This window comes from Pongo pygmaeus, chromosome 10 (genome assembly GCF_028885625.2).
Source record: "Pongo pygmaeus isolate AG05252 chromosome 10, NHGRI_mPonPyg2-v2.0_pri, whole genome shotgun sequence".
Taxonomy (NCBI): domain Eukaryota; kingdom Metazoa; phylum Chordata; class Mammalia; order Primates; family Hominidae; genus Pongo; species Pongo pygmaeus.
This window is the reverse complement of record NC_072383.2, coordinates 23,574,081-23,597,311: the sequence shown is the minus strand read 5'-3', so window position 1 is coordinate 23,597,311 and position 23,231 is coordinate 23,574,081. Positions and strand designations below refer to the sequence as shown.

General features: G+C 40.6%; 1 pseudogene; it reads right to left on the bottom strand.

The window, feature by feature from the left end:
• Positions 1–973: 973 nt before the first annotated feature.
• Positions 974–13,907, bottom strand: LOC129010678 (leucine-rich repeat-containing protein 34-like; annotated as a pseudogene).
• Positions 13,908–23,231: the final 9,324 nt, after the last annotated feature.

Sequence of the window (23,231 nt, the reverse complement as noted above, 5' to 3'; positions counted from 1 at the left end):
CTGAGGCTGTAGTGCACTATCCTCACACCTGTGAATAACTATTGCACTCCAGCCTGGGCAATATAGTAAGACTCCAGCTTTTAAAAAAAAAAAAAAACTGAGCAAAAGATCTGAAAAGACACTTTACAAAAGAAAATATATGAATAGCAAAAAAAGAAAACAAAAAAAGTACATTATCTTAAGTCGTCATGGAAATGCAAATTTAAATCACAATAAGATACCACTGCCCATCCATTAGAGTGGCTAATATTAAAAAGACTGATAACATCAAATGTTGGGGAGAATGTGAATATACTAGGACTCATGGATTGCTGATGGGAACGCAAACGGTATGGGAATTTTGGAAAATAGTTTAACAATTTCTTATAAAGTTAAACACATAGCTCAACCCAGCAATTCCACTCCTAGGTTTATCCAATGGAAATGAAAACACATATCCACGTAAGAATTTAAATCTGAGTATTTATAGCAACTTCATTTATAATAGCCCCAAACTGAATCCAACCCAAATGTCTATCAATAGGTGAATGGACAAATTTGTTTCTTTTTATTAAGTAGTATGCCATTGTGTGGATGTAATATATATATATATATATATATATATTTTTTTTTTTTTTTCATTCACAAGCCAAAGAACATTTTGGTTATTTCCAATTTGGGGCTACTATAAATAAAGGTGCTATAAATATTCATGCAGATATCTTTGTATGAATATAAGTTTTCATTTATTTTGGGTAATCACATAGGACTGGGATTGCTGGGTTAATGGTATATTTAGCTTTATAAGAAACTGCCAAACTGTTTTCCAAAATGGTTGTATTATTTGGATCTCCATTAGCAATGTATGGGAGTTCTAGTTGCTCTGTATTTTAGCCAGCATTTTATATTTTCATTTTTTTGTTTTGTTTTTTTTAAATTTTACGTGTTGTTATGAACTCAGTTGTGTCCTACCCAAAATACATGTGCTGAAATCTTAACCCTCAATGTGACTGTATTTAGAGATAGGGCCTTTCAGGAGGTAATTTAGGTTAAATGACATCACATGGGTGGGGCTGTAATCCAACAGAACCGGCATCTTTATAAGAGGAAGAAACACCAGGAATTCACGTGCACAGAGGAAAGGCCACGTGAGGCCACAGCAAGAAGGCACCACCTGTAAGCCAAGAAAAGAGGCCTCCCTAGAAACCAACATACTGGTTCTTAATTTTGGACTTCCAGCCTCCAGAAATGTGAGAAAATAAATTCCTGTTGCAGTCCATTCTGTGGTATTCTGTGGTGATAGCCAAGCAGACTAATACAGATTGTAGAGTGTTATCTCACTGTGGTTTTCGTTTGTACTTCTCTAGTGATTAATGATATTGAACATCCTTTCATGTGATTATTTGCATCTTTAGCTCTTTTTATGAAGTATGTGTCTGCAAAAAATTAATAACTTTGTGCACCAAAACCAATTCTAAGTACACTTTGCTCCACACATTTCTTCATTCATTAGGATCATTGTCTTTACCGTGATTCTGTGACTCACCAGCGTCTGTGTTTGGATGAATAATTTTTGTAAAAATTATGTTTCAGTGCTGAAAGCTTTCTTTTTCCCACAATGGACAGTTATACAAACTTTAATATAGTTATTACCTTTTATACATTTGATAAAAGTAACTTGTTTTAATTTATGAAAGAAAAATTTAATAAGCTATAAAAATCTCTGTAAAAGCAATAAGACAAATGTATAAAAATGATTTTATTTAGCTGAGCACGGTGGCACGTGCCTGTAATCCCAGCTACTCAAGACACCAAGGGAGGAGAATCTCCTGAACCCTGGAGGCAGAGGTTTCAGTGAGCCAAGATTGCGCCACTGTACTTCAGCCTGGGCAACAGAGCGAGACTCCATCTCAAAAAAAAAAAAAAAAAAAGATTTTATATCTTCTTTTTCCTAGATGTTGACTTACTGGAACAAGAGCAAAATCTGCATTAGATGAGAGACTCTAAACTTCTCCATAAGTTGGTGTTCAATAATAATGTTTCTTAAGGTCATTGGAGACTTCTGTGAGCGTCCATCCACCACAAATAACTCCACATCTGTGTTATCTGCTTTTGTTTATTTATTTATTTATTTGTGAGACAGAGTCTCGCTCTGTCGCCCAGGTGGAGTACAGTGGTGTGATCTCAGCTCACTGCAACCTCCGCCACCTGGGTTCAAGCAATTCTTGTGCCTCAGCCTCCCGAGTAGGTGGGACTACAGGTGTGTGCCACCATGACCAGCTAATTTTTGTATTTTCAGTAGAGACAGAGTTTCCCCATATTGGCCAGGCTGGTCTCGAACTCCTGGCCTCAAGTGATCTGCCTGTCTCGGCCTCCCAAAGCGCTGGGATTACAGGCATGAACCAGTTCACCTGGCCTATTGTCTGTTTTTAGATGGCCTATTTGAATTATGTCTGAACATGATACACCTGTAGCCTCATCAAATTTGTTTTTGTTTTGTTTTGTTTTTGAGACAGGGTCTCACATTGCTCAGTCTGGAGTGCAGTGACACCATTACAGCTCACTTCCAGCCTTGACCTCCCTGGGCTCAGGTGATCCTATCACCTCAGCCACCCAAGTAGGACTACAGGCACGCACCACCATGGCCAGCTAACGTTTGCAATTTTTTTGTAGAGATGGGGTCTCACTATGTTGCCCAGGCTAAATTTGTTTCTCCAAATGTAGATATTAGAAAATGTGGGATTTGTTTTCATTGATTGTGAAAGTGCAAGTCCTTCTCCATGTTGTTGCTGACTACTGACAATGCTTTAAAACTCCCATTGTGTAAAGTAAGAATTTCTTGGAGATACTTAGCTCCTGCATTTTCTATTCTGTTAAAAGAAAAATCTACTGCTTCTAGGGTAATATTGCTTTTACATCAGCCAGATACATAATTCCATCCTGAGTTATTTGATTGCAGCTGACATCAAGGTAGCATAGGCTACTGTTCAGATACATTGAATAACACGTAATTGTTGTATACTACAGTTTTTTATATTATGCTTACACATGTGTAGTTGAACAAGGCAGTTTTTTTCTTTCAACATATGGCCTACGTGGGCTGTGGACTCTTTCTGTTTGCCATACTGCATAGGTCAGTTTAGGTTTATTCCCTTAATTGCTTTGTTTTGAGTTAGTATTGTAGCAAATGCTATCACACTTTGCATTCCCAGATCACAGTAACCCAGACCTACTTTCTCTAAGGATGAATTAATTTGCAGCATTGCAGCAAAAAATATTCCACTGTTATTTTTAATCTTGTTTCCAGTCATTCTTAGGTATTTCAGAGTTGTGTTCTTATTTAGTGCTTTGCCAATCAATTCTCCACCTTGGCTGGGTGCAGTGGCTCATGCCTGTGATGCCAGCACTTTATGAGGCCGAGGCAGATGTATCACCTGAGGTCAGGAGTTCGATACCAGCCTGGCTAACATGGCGAAACCCTGCCTCTACTGAAAATACAAAAATTAGCCAGGGATGGTGGCGCATGCCAGCTACTCGGGAGGCTAAGGCAGGAGAATTGCTTGAACCCGGGAGGTGGAGGTTGCAGTGAGCCAAGATTATACCGCTACAGTCCAGCCTGGGCAACAGAGCGAAACTCTGTTAAAAAAAAAAAAAAAGAAAAAGAAAAATTCTCCTTCAGGCCCAGTATCATCAAACATAAAGTTTAAGTAAATGAGATTAAGTTATTTCCGAAGCAGTTTTACACTATAGTATGTGCCAACATCACTTACGAGGTTATATCTAACATCCAAACTCTTGATATATAACTGATTATTTAAAAAAAAAAAAAAGAACTGAGATTGTGCAGTGGCACTATCATAGTTCACTGAAGCCTTGAACCCCTGGGCTCAAGTGATCCTCCTGCCTTGGCCTCCCAAATTTCCGAGTTTACGGGCATGAGCCACTGTACCCAGGCTAGTTAACTATTTAAAATTCTAGAAAGGGGCCAGGTGCCGTGGCTCAAGCCTGTAATCCCAGCACTTTGGGAGGCCAAGGCAGGCAGATCACGAGGTCAGGGGATTGAGACCATCCTGCCAAACATGGTGAAACCCCTTCTCTACTGAAAATACAAAAAATTAGCCGGGTGTGGTGGCGGATGCCTGTAGTCCCAGCTACTTGGGAGGCTGAGGCAGGAGAATGGTGTGAACCTGGGAGGCAGAGCTTGTAGTGAGCCGAGATCACGCCACTGCACTCTATCTAGCCTAGGCGACAAAGTGAGACTCTGTCTCAAAAAAAAAAAAAAAATTTTAGAAAGAATCCAAAAATCTTCACCTGTTACTCTTTTTACTGTCAATAAGTAATTATTAACAGCAATGTTTAATGTGCTTCATTCTAGTTAACGCCCACTGGGGCCAATGCCAGAGCTGTGGTCAGAATGGGGGCCAGAGGGGATGAACCAGCCAGGGCAGAGGCAGCATCCTACCAGCTGCTCCACCTACTCCTCTCACCCCACAGGCTGCAGCAGCTGTGCCACCATTCAATGCTAAAAGTTTTTTGTTGTTGTTGTTGTTGTTTTGTTTTTGTTTGTTTGTTTGAGACAGGGTCTTGCTCTGCAGCCCAGGCTGGAGTGCAGTAGCATGACCACGGCTCACTGCAGCCTCAACCTCCCCAGCTCAAGTGATCCTCCCAGCTCAGCCTCCCAAGTAGCTGGGACTATAGGTGCACACCACCCTTCCTAATTTTTTAATTTTTTGTAGAGATGAAGTCCCACTGTGTTGTCTAGGCTGGTCTTGAATTTCTGGGCTCAGGTGACCCTCCCACCTTGGCCTCCCAAAGTACTGGGATTATAGGCGTGAGCCACCACACCCAGATCTGAAAGATTTTTAAATGGAATTTACAAAAGCCTTTACAATAATGTTAGATATTTCACTTTAGGCAGAATAACGGCCTTCCAAAAGATTTGTTTTGATTCTATAAATTGGATGAAGAACCTCTATTACTGAAATTAACTGATATTCTATTTTAAGTATCTGATAACACTGGAAAAAAAAAAAACAGCCACCATTTAACTGTTTGCAAAGCCTTTCCTTCTGCTAATGGAGCCAACACCTTAATAGCTATTGCTCCACTTTTCATAAGTGCACAAAAGAAGTTTCAATAAAAATGGGCAAAATTAATTGAAACATCGATCTAATCCAAAGGTGTGCTTCACAAAGTGATATGTAAATAGGCTTTATACATCTTCATATTTTAAATTTTTGTCTCTGGGTACAGTCTTTTAAAATTAAGTATTCGCTTTTAAAGTAGAAGCCAATGTTTCTTTAACTGATTTGTTTATTTTGGATTTTCAGTAGTCAGTGATATTACTATGGTCCCTACGGTAGATGTAAATAGTGGCAAACACGCTGTTCAAATAACACACCCACCATTAATGTTCTTAAGAAATGGAAACACAGTAATTTTTTCATTAGACATGTATGTTATGGGTTGAATTGTGCCCCACCCCACCCCCGCAAATTTATATATTAAAGTTCTAGCACCAGTACTGCAGAATATGATCTTATTTGGGAATAGGGTCATTTTAGGCTTAATTAGTTAAGATGAGGTAATACTGGAGTAGAGTGCCCCTCTAATACAATGTGACGGTGTCCTTACCAAAAGGGAGAAATTTGGACACAGACGTGAACACAAGGGAAATGCCATGTGAAAGTAATGGCAGAGAGTTGGGGTGATATTTTTGCAAGCCATGGAATGCCAAAGTTTGCCAGCAATTCACCAGAAGCTAGGGTAGAGGCATGGAACAGATTCTCTTTCATAGCCCTCAGAAGGAACCAATCCCACTGACAGCTTGATTTTGGACTTCCAGCCTTCAGAACTGTGAGACAATGAATTTATGTTCTTTAAGCCACCCACATTGTGTGTACTTTGTTACAGCAACCTTAACAGACTAATACAATGTGCTTACATTATTTTTAAGTACATTATTGCTAAAAAGGCTTATTATAAAATAAAAATGCATTACCACTCAATAGTATAACTAAGCCATTTTATATGTGAATTGTGCAATGAATGACAAAACATAGTACTAAAAATTCCCGGCCAGGCGTGGTGGCTCACGCCTGTGATACCAGCACTTTGGGAGGCTGAGGTGGGCAGATCACCTCAGGTCAGGAGTTCAAGACCAGTCTGACCAAGATGGAGAAATCCCATCTCTACTAAAAATACAAAATTAGCTGGGCGTGGTCACGCATGCCTGTAGTCCCAGCTACTCAGGAGGCTGAGGCAGGAGAATCACTTGACCCCGGGAGGCGGAGGTCGCAACGAGCCCAGATCGCAGCATTGCACTTCAGCCTGGGCAACAAGAGCGAAACTTCATTTCAAAAAAAAAAAAATTTCCAGACTTCTCAATATACTTTTACAGTAGGACTGTGCCACCTTTATTCCCTGCATGTATCTCATGTACTTCTAACCAAAGTACTTCCAACCAACAATTTATTATATTTCTCACTCATCTCCAGGGACTGGTAGACTGGTGGATACGTGCATCTTGCAAGCTAAAACACATGCCAGGCACAGGTCATGGCACAACTGGCTGATAAACTAAGTGGCTGGAAGGAACAGCTGTATTAATTACTTCACTCACTGCCACCTGAGACCAACTTCAGCTGATCCTCACTGCTCATGTCCAAGTGAACTTTTTTATATTCACAGATTCCCTGAATGGGTATCTTCAAAATGGAGCATAAGTTATTTTATGTCTGGAAAGAGCTGGGGAAAGAGTGATAACCTGATCATATTTAAGATTTAACATGTGTGTAGCTGAAGTCTCTGTTTGGTGCACTTACATCTCTCATACTACTAGAAGAGACCGTGACAGAAGCTGGAAGTATAAAGTGAAGGCTTACCAAAATCATCTCAGATTATTAAAATGCATCTATTGCATTATTATATTTTATTTAAAATGATAATCATATTTTATTTAAAATGAAAAATCCAGGAAGATGCTAAAGTGAGCGGGCAGTAGAATATGTGGTCACTATTTTTTTTTTTTTTTTAGACACAGTCTCACTCTATCACCCAGGCTGGAGTGCAGAGGTGCAATCATGGCTCACTGCAGTCTTGATCTCCCAGGCTCAGGTGATCCTCCCACCTCAGCCTCCCAAGTAGCTGGGACTACAAGTGCTTGTCACCACAGCCAGCTAATTTTTGTATTTTTTGTAGATACGGTGTTTTGTCATGTTGCCCAGGCTGGTCTTGAATTCCTGGGCTCAAGCCATTTGCCCACCTCAGCCTCCCAAAGTACTGGGATAACAGAGGTGAGCCACTGCATTCCACCTGTGGTCACCTATTTCATAAGGCTTTATGGTAGATTGTTTCCATAATCGTTCCAAGTGAAGTATGCTACCTTGTATACATACCAGTAGTATACCTAGTACATTTGACCCACAGAACAATTTTTTTAACAAAATTTATTGGTAATGCAAAATAAACCATCATTCTCTTTAGGCTCTATAAAGATATGAGTCCCCTGTTACTGACTTTGCTTAAAATATAGCAAGCTTTTCTAATTTATAGGCTCAAATTGGTTGTTTTCTTTTTTTTTCTCTCAGCCACATTTTCCTCAATTACATCTTTAATTTTCGTTTCTGTTCCCATTGTTCTCACTTGATCCTCAGGCAATCCTATACTTATTAAATTTGATTTTTTTTTACTCTTCTCCATCTTTATCATCTTCTTTCTCATTATTTTAATCTGGTTTTGTGGCTTTTTCTTTTTTTAGAAAATTTTCAGATCTGCCCTCTCCATCAAAAATCCCATTTTCTCAGTACTTATTCTGTTCTTTACTACTTTCAAAGTAAACTTACAAATAACAAATATAAAAGATACTTAGGTCCCACCCCCAGATATTCCAATTTAATACTCTGGAGTGTGGCCCAAGCAGGTTTTTTTTAAATTGTGGTAAAATATACATGGCATACAATTTGTCATTTTAGCCTCTTTTAAGTGTGCAATTCAGTGTCATTAAATACATTTACATTGTTGGCAACCATCACCAGCATCTATTTCCAGAAATTTTTTCATCTTCCAAGCAGATAATTCTTAACAACTCCCTCTTTGACATGAAAAAATGATTCTCAGAAATAATCATAAAATAAAATGAATCATAATAATGATCAGAAAAGAAACATAGTAAAAATGTTCTTCTATTCAACTTTTATACAATACTGCCAGTAAAAAATAAAGAGCAAATATACACTAAAAAGCACATTGACTTATTTAATGGCTTTTCTGTCTGCCTAACCATTTGAACTTTGACCCTTTGGCTCAAGCAGTCCTCCTACCTCAGCCTCCCGAAGTGCTGGGATTACAGGCATGAGTCACTGTGCCCAGCCTGATTTCTAATTTAGAATCTACTGTATAAATTCAGGGATAGGTAGTGCTGTGGGGATTGGAGACAGGATCCAAGGGAGCTCAAATTATTCATAAATGTTGCAAATGTAATTTTGCAACCAACACAGGTAGCTGAGTCTATGTGTGTTGGAGGCAACTATATAACTGGAAATTCTCTGAATTAGCTACCATGTAGAATAAAACGTTTATTCAAAAAGTAATAAAAATGTGGCTAGGTGAGTGATGAAAACAACCCTCAGCGGAGAGGGGAGCTGGAAAGGGGATGGGAAGGGCAGGTTGCTCTCCCCTGAGGTTAAGTCACCTCTTAACCTCACGCCTGGTGGCTCACGCCTGTAATCCTAGCACTTTGGGAGGCCGAGGCAGGCAGATCACTTGAGGTCAGGAGTTCAAAACCAGCCTGTCCAACGTGGTAAAACCCCATCTCTACTAAAAATACAAAACATTAGTGGGGCATGGTGGTAAGTGCCTGTAATCCCAGCTACTTGGGAGGCTGAGGCAGGAGAATCCCTTGAAACCGGGAGGCAGAGATTGCAGTGAGCCAAGATCGCACCACTGCACTCCAGCCTGGGCAACAGAGCGAGACTCCATCTCATAAAAAATAATAATCATAAAATAAAATAAAATGTAATAGTATCTGTAACAATTACTAAAACTGAACCAACAAAATAATTTTTCAGGAAGGAGTATGCTATCATTGCCATTATCTAGAATTAATGGCTCACTGTGCTAATAAAAATCAAAGTAATTTTTAGTAGGTTTTAGTACTGTTTCAAGATTCTCAGTGGACAATACATCTGCTTAGTGCCTGCTCTTAAGATAGACCGCTCTCACGGTCCCACCCTTGGCACATCACTGGTCCATACTTTGTTAGACCTCTCCCCCTGATCGAATGATAGAGGCTGGAGGAAGAGAAATTCTAGGCAGACAAGGGCGGGTCTCTGGCAAAACCCCACCTTCCAGGTGAAAAGCCTGAAACCCAGCGCCCAAAGTGAGAACTTGCATCCCTGTGTGCCTGCTCTTTCCTTCCCTATTGGTTCTTTCTGAATAATGTCTTTCTACCAATCAAATGTTGCCTGTTCCAAAACTATCTACGGCCTTCCCCACCTCATCCTGTGTCTGTAAAGACTCCAGACTCAGCTGGCAGAGGAGAGAAGTGGCTGGATGTTGGGAAGAAGCAGGTTGACTTCAGAGAAAGCAGCTGGATGTCAGAAAGAGGCAATTTGAATTCAGAAGAGAGAGACAGAGAGGTGACTTAACTTCAGGGGAGAGCAACCTGCCCTTCTCATCTCCTTTCCAGCTCCTCTCTCCACTGAGAGTTGCTTTCATCACTCAGTACAATTCTCTACATTCACCATGCTTCAGTTCATCAGTATGACCTCATTCCTTTTGGGCACCAGAAAAGAATTCGGGATGCACTAAGCACGGGTACCCAAAAAAAGCTCTCATACTGGCCCTTTGCCCTCACTGGTGGAGGGCAGCTGCCCCGTGTGACACTGCTGTTTGCAGTCAGCAGAGCTAAGGGAGCATTGTAACACACCCTCTGGGGCCTTGGAGTCATAGGCACCCCAACGTGGATGCTGCCGTGGGGCCTGCATGAAGTTTGCTCCTGCTGGTGCTAAAGCAGCTGGTTCCCACACTTTCTTACTTGAGCACTCCCTCCCCTGAGGAGTGGAGCACAGCACACCCGAGTGAGTGGAGTTTGCTCCTTACGGCACCTAAGTTCTCCCACCTGTGAGGGGTTGAGCGAGGTGGGCTGAGTTAAAGGGGCACTTCTGTCGCAAGTACTACAAAGGGGTCAAGAAAATATCCTGCAGCACCACATTGACTCCAGGCTTGGCATTGTGATTTGCTTTGCCCTCTCTTACAGCCTTGAGGTTGCCATATAAAAAAGCCTGAGCTAGTAGGCTTCATGCTGGAGTCATTAGGCCCAATCAACAGCAGTACTAACCGCCAGGCATGTAAGTGCATTTTTCAGACAATCTAGCCCCAGACAAGCTACCTCACGATTTCAGTCACATGAGTAATTCCCAGCAATACCAAAAGAAGAATATCTCATTTGAGTCCAGCTCGAGTTGCACTGGTCCATAAAATTATAAGCAAATAAAAGGGATGATGTTTCAAGGCACTAAGTTTTGGGGTTGATTTTTGTGCAGCAATAGGTAATTAATACACCATTGTAAGAATTTTGGTTTTTATTTTGAGTGAGATGGGAAGACATTCTAATATTTCGAGCCAGAGTGACATGATCTGACCTTTCAAGAAGATTACTCTGGTTACTATGTTGGAAAAAAAAACCACAAAAACATAGGTAGCCAAAGAAAGAAGGAGGGAGACAATTTAGCAAGGTGATACAGTAAGCTAGATGAGACATGATGGTGGCAGTCGGGTAGTAGCAGTGCAGATGATGAGGAATGGTCAGAATCTGGGTTCTAAATTATGAGAAAGTTTGTTGATAGATTTAATGTGAGGTGAAAGAAAGAGAATCAAGAAGTCTCATGGATTTTTTGCCAGATGATGGCATGAGAAAGAGGGCAAAAATAGTAAGCTGGGGGAGGACAATAACATCAGGGATTCTGTTCAGGAATGTTAAGTTAGAAATACCTATAGACATCCAGTCTGCAGGACAATGATTCTTGATTTATATATGAGATATAAACTTAAGAGTTGTGAGCATATAAATAAGATTGAAAGCCATGAGGCTAGGTGGAATTTTCTAGGGATTTAGAGCAAATTGAGAAGAGAAGTTCCAATAACTAAATTCTGAGACAGACATTTCAATGTTTAGAGCAGCTGTTCTCAAAGTATGATCTGTGGTCCCATGGGGTTCCCTAAGACTCTCATATGGAAACCTGGAGGTCAAAACTACATTTCCATAACCATACAAAGATATTATCTGCCTTTTTTTTTTTTTTTTTTTTTTTTACTGTGTTGACAATCGCACTGAAATACAAAAACAATGGTGGGTAAATTGCTGTCACTTTAGCATAAATCAAAGACGGTGGTACTAAACTCAATTAGAAGTTATTGTATGTTTCACCACTGTTGCTCTTGTAGTTTAAAATGAAATGCCAACTATTGCTCTTGTAGTTTAAAATGAAAATGTAAGAATGCCCTTGAGGACAGAGTAACCATTCCTGATGATCCTTTGTTACACATCTATTTATTAACAACATTCTGTATAAAAACATGGAAACTTCTCATAAAGTACTTCTGGTCCAAAGTAAAATACTTTGATTGGCTCAAGGAAAGACACTTGTGCCATTGTTTGAATTGCAGGCTGGATGACTCTCTTTATGGAACACATTTTTTTATCTGAAAATCAACTAACAGAAAAATTAGGTTTATTCAAACTTGGGTTTTTGGCAGACATTTTCTTGAAAATAAACCAGGTAGGCTGGGCGCAGTGGGGCTCATGCCTGTAATCCCAGCACTTTGGGAGGCCGAGGCGGGTGGATCACGAGATCAGGAGATCGAGACCATCCTGGCTAACATGGTGAAACCCCGTCGCTACTAAAAATACAAAAAAATTAGCCGGGCGTGGTGGCGGGCGCCTGTAGTTCCAGCTACTTGGGAGGCTGAGGCACGAGAATGGCAGGAACCCGAGAGGCGGAGCTTGCCGTGAGCCGAGATCGCGCCACTGCGCTCCAGGCTGGGCGATAGAGCGAGACTCCGTCTCAAAAAAAAAAAAAAAAAGAAAAGAAAAGAAACCAAGTGACCTTGTCACTTTAAGGAAAACAACTGACTGTATTTGTTGCCAGTGATAACATTTACACTTTCAAGCAAAAATTTTGGAAGATTTGCCTCTGTGAGCTTGACAGCTTCCCAATATTGTCAGGTGAGATCAGTAGTGATATTAGGAAATGTGATTTTTTTATATTATATAATGAGATGTGTCAACATTTGAAAAATCTGCATAATTCAGGGAACTAATATTTTCCAATTGACCAATGCATAATGTTACAAAATCATGAATGGGTAAAAAAGCCATTTAAAGTGCAGGATAGACAATAGATTTTCACATAACTGAGTACAAAAAGTTTACTGATACAGTTTTAGATTGCACTTTACAAGTGACCTTCAAGAAACTACCACTTGGAATTCAGGTACAAAATCAAAGGGGAGCATCCAAAATTATTTCAAAAGGGTATTAAAATACTCTTCCTTTTTCCAAATATATTACCTAAGTTAGGTCAGATTTTCTTCATATCCTTCAACCCAAACAATGCATTAGAATAGATTGAATTAGAAGGAGAAATGACACTCCAGCTGTCTTCTTTTAAACTAGACTAGGAGTGGGCAAACCTTTTCCATAAAAGTCCAAATAGTTGTTATTTTAGGATTTGCCTGCCATACAGTTTCTCTTTGTCACAAATATGCAACTCTTTCATTGTAGTGAGAAAACTGCCACAAATACTATGTAAGTTAGTGAACATGGCTGTATTCCAATAAATATTTATAAAAATAAGCAGTGGTCTGAATTTGTCCAATAGGCTGTAGTTTGCAGAACCTAGCCCCACACTAGACAGTAAATATGTTTTCAAAACTATAAAACAATACCAGTTTTCTCACTAATTTGTTTTGAAAAAGTTTTTTTCCATAAAAATTGTACGTAGGTTTTGAAAATGTAGCTATTTTTTCATAAAATTGTATTTCTCTTAACATGTAGTGGGTTTCTAATTATCATATTTAAACAAATTAATCAATAATTCTTTTTAAGTCTCAACTTTAATTTCTGATACAGTCATAGCTGATAGATAAAAACCACATAACCAAAAGCTCTTTGAGAGCTTTAATAATTTTTAAGAATGTAAATGGGGTCTTGATACCAAAAAGTTTGAAAACTACTGGTTTATAGGCAGGAGACATGAGAAGAAACCAGTAAATGAGACAGTGGAGGAGTGGCCCATTGAGGAAGGAGAAAAACTGGAAATGGGATATCCTGGAAACCAAGTGAACAAATTCTTTCAAGGAGGAGAGTGTGAGACTAACTGTGTCAACTGATAATAGCATCATCAAAATGCTAATGGTAAGGAGGACCAGGTCCAGTGGCTCACACCTGTAATTCCAGCACTTTGGGAGGCCGAGGAGGGAGGATTGCTTGAGCCTGGGAGTTCGAGACCAGCCTGAGAAATATAGCAAGGCCTTATCTCTGTGAAAAATAAAAAAACTAGCTTGGTGCTGTGGCATACCCCTGTGGACCCAGCTACTTGGGAGGCTGAGATGGGAGGATCACTTGAGCCCAGGAGGTCAAAGCTGCAGTGAGCCATAATTGTACCACTTCACTCCAGATACTGGTCTCAAAAAAATGCTAATGATAAGGAACCAATAGACAGGGAAATGTTAAGCTTCAAGAGACAGAAGGGCTAATCACTGGCTGTAGGACACTGGAGAAGAGGAAGGCATCCAGGGCACTTGTCTTCGTCCATTTGGGTTGGAGAGGCCTTTGCTGAGGGTGAGAAGACCTCATCTACTGGCAAAGAGGACTCATCAGAATTTAGGGACTCAAGGTCCCCAGGTTCGTCAGGGTCTACCCACATGTCCCCATTCCAACTTACAGGATCTCATTCTTTCCCAGTTGGTGCCTATACTTTTACAGTAGATACCCTACACTATAGGAAATAAGGCTGTCCTTTATGGCACACCTAGAAGCTCTTAGGTTATTTATGCTGTGCTTGACCTGGGAATTTAAATTCCTGAGCTCATCATTTTCTTTCATTACTTTATCCAGTGGCATTAGTAGCAACCAATCAACATCATTATATTTTTCAGTTTTACAAAAATATTTGAAACTATCATATACAGAGTTACTCATCTCCTTGCCTCTTGTAAGGGGTTGATTAGGAATATCCAATGCAGATATTTTGCATATTTCTATAAACAGTTCACAGCATGGACTATTAGTGCTTTCTTTACTATGGGAAATGAGATCCTGAGCATTTTTAGATCTAATCAGATCAAAGAGCCAATTCCAGAAACCCCAAAACCAATTGAGAAAATTCATTTAAAAAATTCTGTTCCTCTAGAATCACTCTTGTTACCAAGATCTGTATTAGTTAAGGTTCTCTAGAGAATTACAACTAATAAGATACAGAGAAAGATAGATATATCAGAGGATTTATTACGGGAATTGGCTCATGTGATTATGGAGGAAAAGAATTAGAAAGATACGCTGTTTTGCAAGCTGGAGAACCAAGCAAGCTAATAGTGTAATTCAGTCTGAATCTAAAAGCCTGAGAATCAGGGGAACCAATGCTGTAACTCTCAGTTCAAAAGCCTGAAAGCCGGGGACAAGTAGTGCATGTGTATAGGGGTTGCTGATGTGAGTCCTGAGAGCCTGGAACTCTGATATTCCAAGGCAGGGGATGATGGTTGTTTCGGCTACACAGGAAAGTGAGAATTTGCCTTTCCTTTGCCTTTTTGTTCCATCTGGGTACTCAAGGGATTGGATGGTGCCTGCCTACATTGGCAAGGGTGGATTATCTTTACTGAGTCTACTGAGCTGAATGCTAATCTCTTCTGGAAACAGCTTCACAGACACACCCAGAAACGTTTTATCAGCTATTTGTGTATCACTTAACCCAGTCAACTTGACACATAAAATGAACTGTCAAGGCACTGGTTGAAGAAATTGCTTTAAATGAGTGAAAAGTTCCCACTTCTGAAACAAGAGGTAGTAAATAAAGGATGAAGGCAGCTGCGGGCAAATTTGTAGGTGCAGTGGCAGGAAACTGAGGGAGTGTTAATCTGATGGTTTCTATATCCACTTTGAAGTAGGACTGAAGCATCTTTTGAAATGACGGGGTGAAGTGTTTTGGAGGCTTAGAAGAGTAGGAAAAGTGAAAGGCTGAAGAAATGAGGAGAGAGAGCTGACGAGGAAAATTAGAGGGTTTCCAGGTAATGTTGACTTTCTAGGAGGGGTTAGAAATTGTGAATGTATTGTGGCACCAATCTATATGATTGATGGATTTTCTCTAGCAAATATTTAACAGCCCAGGTATTAGTACAGAGAAAGTAGACAATAAACCTGCTAGACCAGGAGTAGGCAAACTTTTCCTGTAAAGAGCCAGATAGTACATATTTTAGGATTTGCAGGCCATATAGTTTCAATCACAGCTATTCAACTCTGCCTTTGTAGTATAAAATCAGCCATAGATAATATATAAACAAATGAGCATGGCTGTGTTCCAGTAACACTTATGTTCACTGAAATCTGAATTTAACACCTTTCATGTCACAAAACATTACTCTTCCTTTGTTTTTTTTTTCAACTGTTTAAAAACAAAAAAAAAATTCTTAGCTTGTGGGCCACACAAAAACAGGCAGCAGGTTGATTTGGTCTGTGGGGTCCGTAGTTTGTAAACCTCTGCCCTAAACTACGTGGCAAATTAGAGAAAGGTACATGCTCGGGACAGATCTACCCCAGGACTCTGAGCAAAGCTTTAGTTTTTTTCCATTTGTCTCCTTTGCTGGGTGCTTTTGTGCAGTGCACAGACTGCTCTTATGCTTTCAGATTTGGGGGTCTATCAGACCCCCAAATGATGGTTGTTTCGGATACAGCATGGAAAGTGAGGATATTGGCACAAAAATGGCTGAAAAGACAGGTCACTTTAGTGTTATCTGAATAGGGGTGGGAGGTAAGGTGGAAAGGTGCTGATAGACATCCAGTCGAGGGGATCAAGGGCCATTAAGTATTTTTTTTTTCTTTTTTGAGACGGAGTCTTGCTGTTGGCTCTTGTTGCTCAGGCTGGAGTGCAATGGTGAGATCTCAGCTCACTGCCACCTCCGCCTACTGGGTTCAAGCAATTCTCCTGCCTCAGCCTCCAGAGTAGCTGGGATTACAGGTGCCTGCCACCATGCCCAGCAAATTTTTGTATTTTTAGTAGAAACAGGGTTTCACCATGTTGGCCAGGCTGGTCTCGAGCTCCTGACCTCGGGTGATCTGCCCCTCAGCCTCCCAAAGTGCTGGGATTACAGGCCATCGCGCCCAGCCCTATTAAGTATTTATGAGCTCAAGGAACCAATATAATAGGAATGATTGAGGGAAGAGTTGGAACATTAAAGTTCTAGAGAGGTATGTTGGAATGTATGAACTAAGAGTGAAAGAGTTTAGGTAATTTTACGATGTAGTGTATGGCACATCCAAGGGGTCAAAGTCTTTGATGAGAAAGAGAAAATGGCCACGTTGTCAGTAAGTGACAGCACCAACAGAGATTAGAGGTTGACACAGCTGATGTCATGAACATAAAGAAACAATGAGAGTAAAAATGTAATGATCTGGAAATGGTTCAGGGACAAAGGGAAGATCAGTCACTCTAACTCATGCCTGACACTCTCTAGTCCTCTCCCTTCCAAAAATTAGCTCCCAACTTGCTTCTATACCCCAGGGATTTACGTCCTTTAAGATCCTTTTCTTTCCTCCCAAAGAACTGGTCAGGAACTGGGAAGAAAATATTAGTGAAGAAATTTAGAGGTTAACATATAAGAAATAGAAAAGCTGGGGATGTGTATAGGTAACAGGTTTTGCCTCATTGTAGTTACATATTTCAACTGCTGACTAGAATCTCCAGTTGAATGAATCGGAGGCTTCTTAAGCTCAATATGTGCAAAATAGAACTGAAGTTCCTCCTTGACACATTCTGCCCATGCTGCCAGGTAAACTTCTGCCTGCTTTTGAATAACTCTCTCAGTAAAAGATATTACCAGATCCTCCCCTCACCCAATTCCTTCCATAGGTTTCCTTAATCTGTCCAACTATCTTCATATCCAGTGCTACCCCTCTGCTTTAGGCTGTCATCATCTCTGACTTGGATTATTAGAACATCCTTTCAATGAACTCCCTAATAACCCGCTTTATTTAAATTTTCATAAGTTGTTCATCATGTTTTTTTTGCATTAATTTGATTTTGTAAAATATTGCATCAAAATTTCATTTATCTTGATTCCCAAATATTTTGGTGCCTCCTTAAGGTGTGTACAAAAAGCAAGTGTTGTCCTCATTTCACTCTTGTCCTCGCCCTTCTCCTACCTCCAGTCTTGTCTCCCTCAATCTGTTTTCCATTTCGCCAGGCAGCCAGTCAACTAAAATACGTAAGTAATCATGCCACATGCCACATTCCTGCTTAAAATTCATCAAAGTATTCCCCTCAGGTTAATTCCACAAGACCTCACCAGATCAATCTTGTTCTGGTCCCTGCTTTCTATTTCAACCTCTATTCTGGATTTCCTCTTTTTCCTCTATTTGTCATTGCCATGGCTAACATTGTGTACTGACACAGAATGAACACATAATGTTCTTAGAGCTTTACATGTATTATTTTATTCTATATGGTGAAGTGATACAGATACTATTATATTATTTCTATATTATTTGATAGCCAAAGATACTGCTATAAAGGGTTACCTGAGGTTGGGAATTTATTTTAGAAAGAAGTTTATTTGGCCTACGATTCTGCAGGCTGTACAAGCATGGCGTCAACATCTGCACAGCTTCTAGTGAGGCCTCAGGAAGCTCACAATCATGGTGGAAGGCAGAGGGGGAGCTGGCATACCACATGGCAAGAGAGGGAGCAAGAGAGAGAGAGAGATGCGTGTCGTGTCGTACTCTTTTAAACAACCAGCTCTCATGTGAACTCATAGAGAACTCAGTCATTACCATGAGGACAGCACCAAGACATTCATGAGGGATCTGCTCCCATAACCCAAATTCCTCCCCCTAGGTCCACCTCCAACATTAGGGATCACACTTCAGCATGAGATTTGGAGTGGACACACATCCAAACCACGTCAGTCACTAAGCTGTAAAGTTTCACAGTTCCCTTCCCCTAGGTCTTTATATGCTTTTCTACATTTCCCTTCCTTGGAAAACTCTCCAATATCCTGCTGTGGTTACTTCCTGCAGTAGGTTGATTAGTGGCTCCCCTAAGGCATTCACATCCCAATCCCGGGAACCTGTTACCTAACGTGGTAAAATGATTTTGCAGTTGTGATTAGGTTCAGAATTTGAGATAGGAAATTATCCTTGTATTATCTGAATAGGCCCAGTGTAATTACAAAGGCTCTTCCAAGAGTGAGGCAGGGAGATCAGAGTAAGAGAGAAGATATGATGATGGAAGCAGAGAGGTCAGAGTGATGCCATTGCTGGTAGGGGGCCGTGAGGAATGTAGGCAGCCTCTGAAAGTCAGAAAAGGCAAAGAACAGACTATTGCTTACAGCCTCCAGAGAGAATGCAGCCCTGCTGATACCTTGATCTTGGACTTTCAATGTCCACTACTGCAAGCTAATACATTTGTGTTATTTTAAGCCATTAAATTTCTGGTAATTTGTTACAGCAGCAATGGGAAACTAATACACTTCCTCTGGAATGCCTTTCCTGGTCCCCTCAAATTATGTTAGATGCTCTTCCCAAATGTTCCCACAACTTCCTGTCCTTGCCTCTCACCCAGCACTTGCCGTATTGCATTGCATTCCTGGTTGTGAGCCTATCTCTACCTCTAGATGGTAAGTTCCTTTGACTGGGATCTTGTTCTTTTGTATCCTGAGAACTTTACTTAAAGATACACAGCTGGAGCTCAACAGACATTTGTTGAGTGAATAAATGAATGTGATTCCTCAGTCAAAGAGGGTTCGGATTATGTGTTTATACTACAATTATGTTTAAAATGATGACTATTAAGTTTAAAATGCAACCAAATTTGCCTTCCTGTTAAGAAAAAATAAAAATATAAAGGACACAGGGTGGGCTTTTTTCTAAGTATCCCATGAACACTGCAGGGGGAAACAGTTACCTTGACGATAATGAGAAACCTGCCTTCTTCAGAGAAGCATATGAAGCAATAAAACAAGAGAGGGTAAAGTAATTAAGAAATGCTGGGCCGGGCACGGTGACTCATGCCTGTAATCCCAGCACTTTAGGAGGCCGAGGCGGATTACCTGTGGTCAGGAGTTCAAGACCAGCCTGGCCAACGTGGTGACACCCTGTCTTTACTAAAAATACAAAAATTAGCTGGGTGTGGTGGTGCACGCCTGTAATCCCAGCTATTCGGGGGGCTGAGGTAGAATAAAAATATAAAGGACACAGAGTGGGCTATTTTCTAAGTATCCCATGAACACTGCAGGGGGAAGCAGTTACCTTGACGATAATGAGAAACCTGCTTTCTTCAGAGAAGCAAATGAAGCAATAAAACAAGAGAGGGTAAAGTAATTAAGAAATGCTGGGCCGGGCACGGTGGCTCACGCCCGTAATCCCAACACTTTAGGAGGCCGAGGCGGATTACCTGCAGTCAGGAGTTCAAGACCAGCCTGGCCAACATGGTGACACCCTGTCTCTACTAAAAATACAAAAATTAGCTGGGTGTGGTGGTGCACGCCTGTAATCCCAGCTATTTGGTGGGGGGATAAGGTAGGAGAATTGCTTGAACCTGGGAGGTGGAGGTTGCAGTGAGCCAAGATCACACCACTGTACTCTAGTCTGGGCAACAGAGTGAGACCCTGTTTCAAAAAAAAGAAAAAGAAGAAAAGAAAATCTGAAGTTTAACACAGGCTTATACATTTTTTACATAGTAAGACACATACTTAGAAATGACATATGTGCCAGCTACAAGAAGTTTTTATTCATGACAGTGGTGAATTGAGTGGGACTGTGCTTGGCTTGCTACTGTTGAATATGACTCAAACACAAGTCAGGAACACATGACATTTTATTCCTATTTTCCTTTTGTTGTGAGTCTTTGTAATGCTCTATGTCTTAGTCCATTCAGCTGATATAACAAAATATCATAAACTGGGTAACTTATAAATGATAAATATTTATTTCTCATGGTTCTGGAGGCTGGGAAGTATAAGCTCAAGGCACTGGCAGATTTGATGTCTGGTGAGGGCCTGCTTCCTGGTTCACAGAATGACACCTTCTCACTGTGCGCATGAGGTGGAAGGGCAAGACAGCTGTTGGGGGCCTCTTTTATAGGGGTACTAATCCCATTCATGAGGGTTCCATCCTCACAACACCACAATGGCCCCATCTCTTAATATTATCACATCAGAGATTAGGTTTCAACATATGATTTTTGGGGGGACACGTTCAGACCACAGCACCTAATTTAACAGTGTAATTTCAGTATGCTGATTCTCAAAAGGAGAAGTCATTACAGAATCACCTGTTTCTCTCCCATCCTATACCTCACCAACTGTTTTAATAGTCTGGCAGGGTGTTACTGGGTCATCTGCTCAGGGTATTACAAGGCTTAGACCAGGTGTTATTCAGACTGAGTTTTTATCTGGTGGCTCTGGAGAAAAAAATCTGCTTCCAAGTTCAGTGGTACAGTTAGCACAATTCAGTCCCTTGTGGTTGTGGAACTGAGGTCCCATTTCCTTCCTGGCTATCAGCTAGGAATTTCTCTCAGCAACTAGAGGCTGCTTTTAGGTACTTTTCCTGGGGCCACAATTGTCACTTTACAACACAGATGCTATGCCTAAAAACTTAGCAATAAATATTATCAAATATCCAGGCAAGATTAAAATTTCCCTGATTGTCTTAGAAATGGTCTTGCAGTTTGTTAACAGAAGGATCCAATCAGGATTCAAACATTGCCTTTGGTTGAATTATGTCTTAAGTCTTTTAAAATATAAAACATTTCTCCAGTTCTTTATTTTTCTTGCAATGTATTTGTTGAAGAAACACGAATTTGTTTACAGAATTGTCTTTATTTTAGATCTTCCTGATTGCATCCCAATGGTGTTATTTAACATGCTCCTCTGTCTACTGTATTTTTTATAAAATTGGCAAATAGGTATGAGGTTTGATTCAATTCAGTTTCAATTTTATTTAAAGCAGGAATATGTCATGGGAAGTATTGTGTTTGTACTATGGCATCAAATAAGGAGACACATAAGCTTGGTTCTCTTTCTGTGATGTCAGCAACCATTAATCACCATTGCCTGGACCCAAGATTTCATTATGAGTTGCAGACAGGTGATATTTTAATTTTACCAATTCTTCTTCATTTATTAACTACAATATTTCTTATAGAAAAACTTTCTCTCATCAACTATTCCCTTAGGTTACCCTGAGGTGCAGTTCTTCCAGGAAGGGCAAGATAAACACTTGATTCATTCTTTTTGTTGTTGCTGTTTTTAGAATAACATATTGGTTTCCCAGCATTCTCCAAAGGAGTCAATAAGTTTTGTTGGTCATTTCTTTTTTTTTGAGATGGAGTCTCACTCTGTCACCCAGGCTGGAGTGCAGTGGCGTGATCTCAGCTCACTGCAAGCTCCACCTCCCGGGTTCACGCCATTCTCCTGCCTCAGCCTCCAGAGTAGCTGGGACTACAGGCGCCTGCCACCACGCTCAGCTAATTTTTTTGTATTTTTAGCAGAGATGGGGTTTCACCGTGTTAGCTAGGATGGTCTCAATCTCCTGACCTCGTGATCTGCCTGCCTCGGCCTCCCAAAGTGCTGGGATTACAGGCGTGACCCACTGCACCCGGCCTGTTGGTCATTTCTTGTTGCAGGAAGTCAGGGACCCTGAATGGAGGGACCTGCTGGAGCTGGTCTCTTAATCCTGTTATCTTTGTAAGCTGAGGATGTATGTCACCTCAGGACCACTGTGATCATTGTGTTAACTGTACAAATTGATTGTAAAACATGTATGTTTGAACAATATGAAATCAGTGCACCTTGAAAAAGAACAGAATAACAGCAATTTTTAAGGAACAAGGGAAGACAACCATAAGGTCTGACTGCCTTTGGGGTTGGGCAAAATAGCCATATTTTTCTTCTTGCAGAGGGCCTACAAATGGATGTGCAAGTAGGGAAGATATCATTAAATTATTTTCCTAGCAAGGAATATTAATATTAATACCCTGGGAAAGGAATGCATTCCTGGGGGGAGGTCTATAAAAGGCCGCCATGGGAATGTCTGTCTTGTGCAGTTGAGATAAGGACTGAGATATGCCCTGGTCTCCTGCAGTACCCTCAGGCTTACTAGGGTGGGGAAAAACTCTGCCGTGGTAAATTTGTGGTCAGACCGGTTCTCCGCTCTCGAACCCTGTTTTCTGTTGTTTAAGATGTTTATCAAGACAATATGTGCACTGCTGAACATAGATGCTTATCAGTAGTTCTGCTTTTGCCCTTTGCCTTGAGATCTTTTTTGGACCCTTATCAGTAGTTCTGCTTTTGCCCTTTGTCCTGTTCCCTCAAAAGCATGTGATCTTTGTTAGACCCTTATTAGTAGTTCTGCTTTTTGTCCTTTGAAGCATGTGATCTTTGTACCTACTCCCTGTTCTTACACCCCCTCCCCTTTTGAAATCCTTAAAAAAACTTGCTGGTTTTGAGGCTCAGGTGGGCATCATGGTCCTACCAATATGTGATGTCACCCCAGTGGCCCAGCTGTAAAATTCCTGTCTTTGTACTGTCTCTCTTTATTTCTCAGCCAGCTGACACTTACAGAAAATAGAAAGAACCTACATTGAAATATTGGGGGCAGGTTCCCCTGATAATTTCTGTAGTAGTAGTTGTTGTTAATATCATTATGAACTCTGGATTATTGCAAATTTGATGTGTTCCAATTAATTGCAGGTATTGATCTTCCTGAAGCTCAGATCGCTCCATCACTGGCCATGGGAGCCTCTTTTATTGGCTCCTGTGTTCCTTTGTTGTGATCCTATCAGTCTTGGATAGATTCCTTGCTTTCCAGTATGATCAACTCATCTTGATTTGTCTTCCTATTAGCCTTTTCTCTATAGACATGTCTTGGTTCTTTTAAGTAGGAAATAGCATTTAGAGTAGAGGGCACAATCTCAGCACTGGGTGAATTCGTTGTTACTGCTTGGTAAATATTTATAAAACATTTCCATGAATATAGTTAG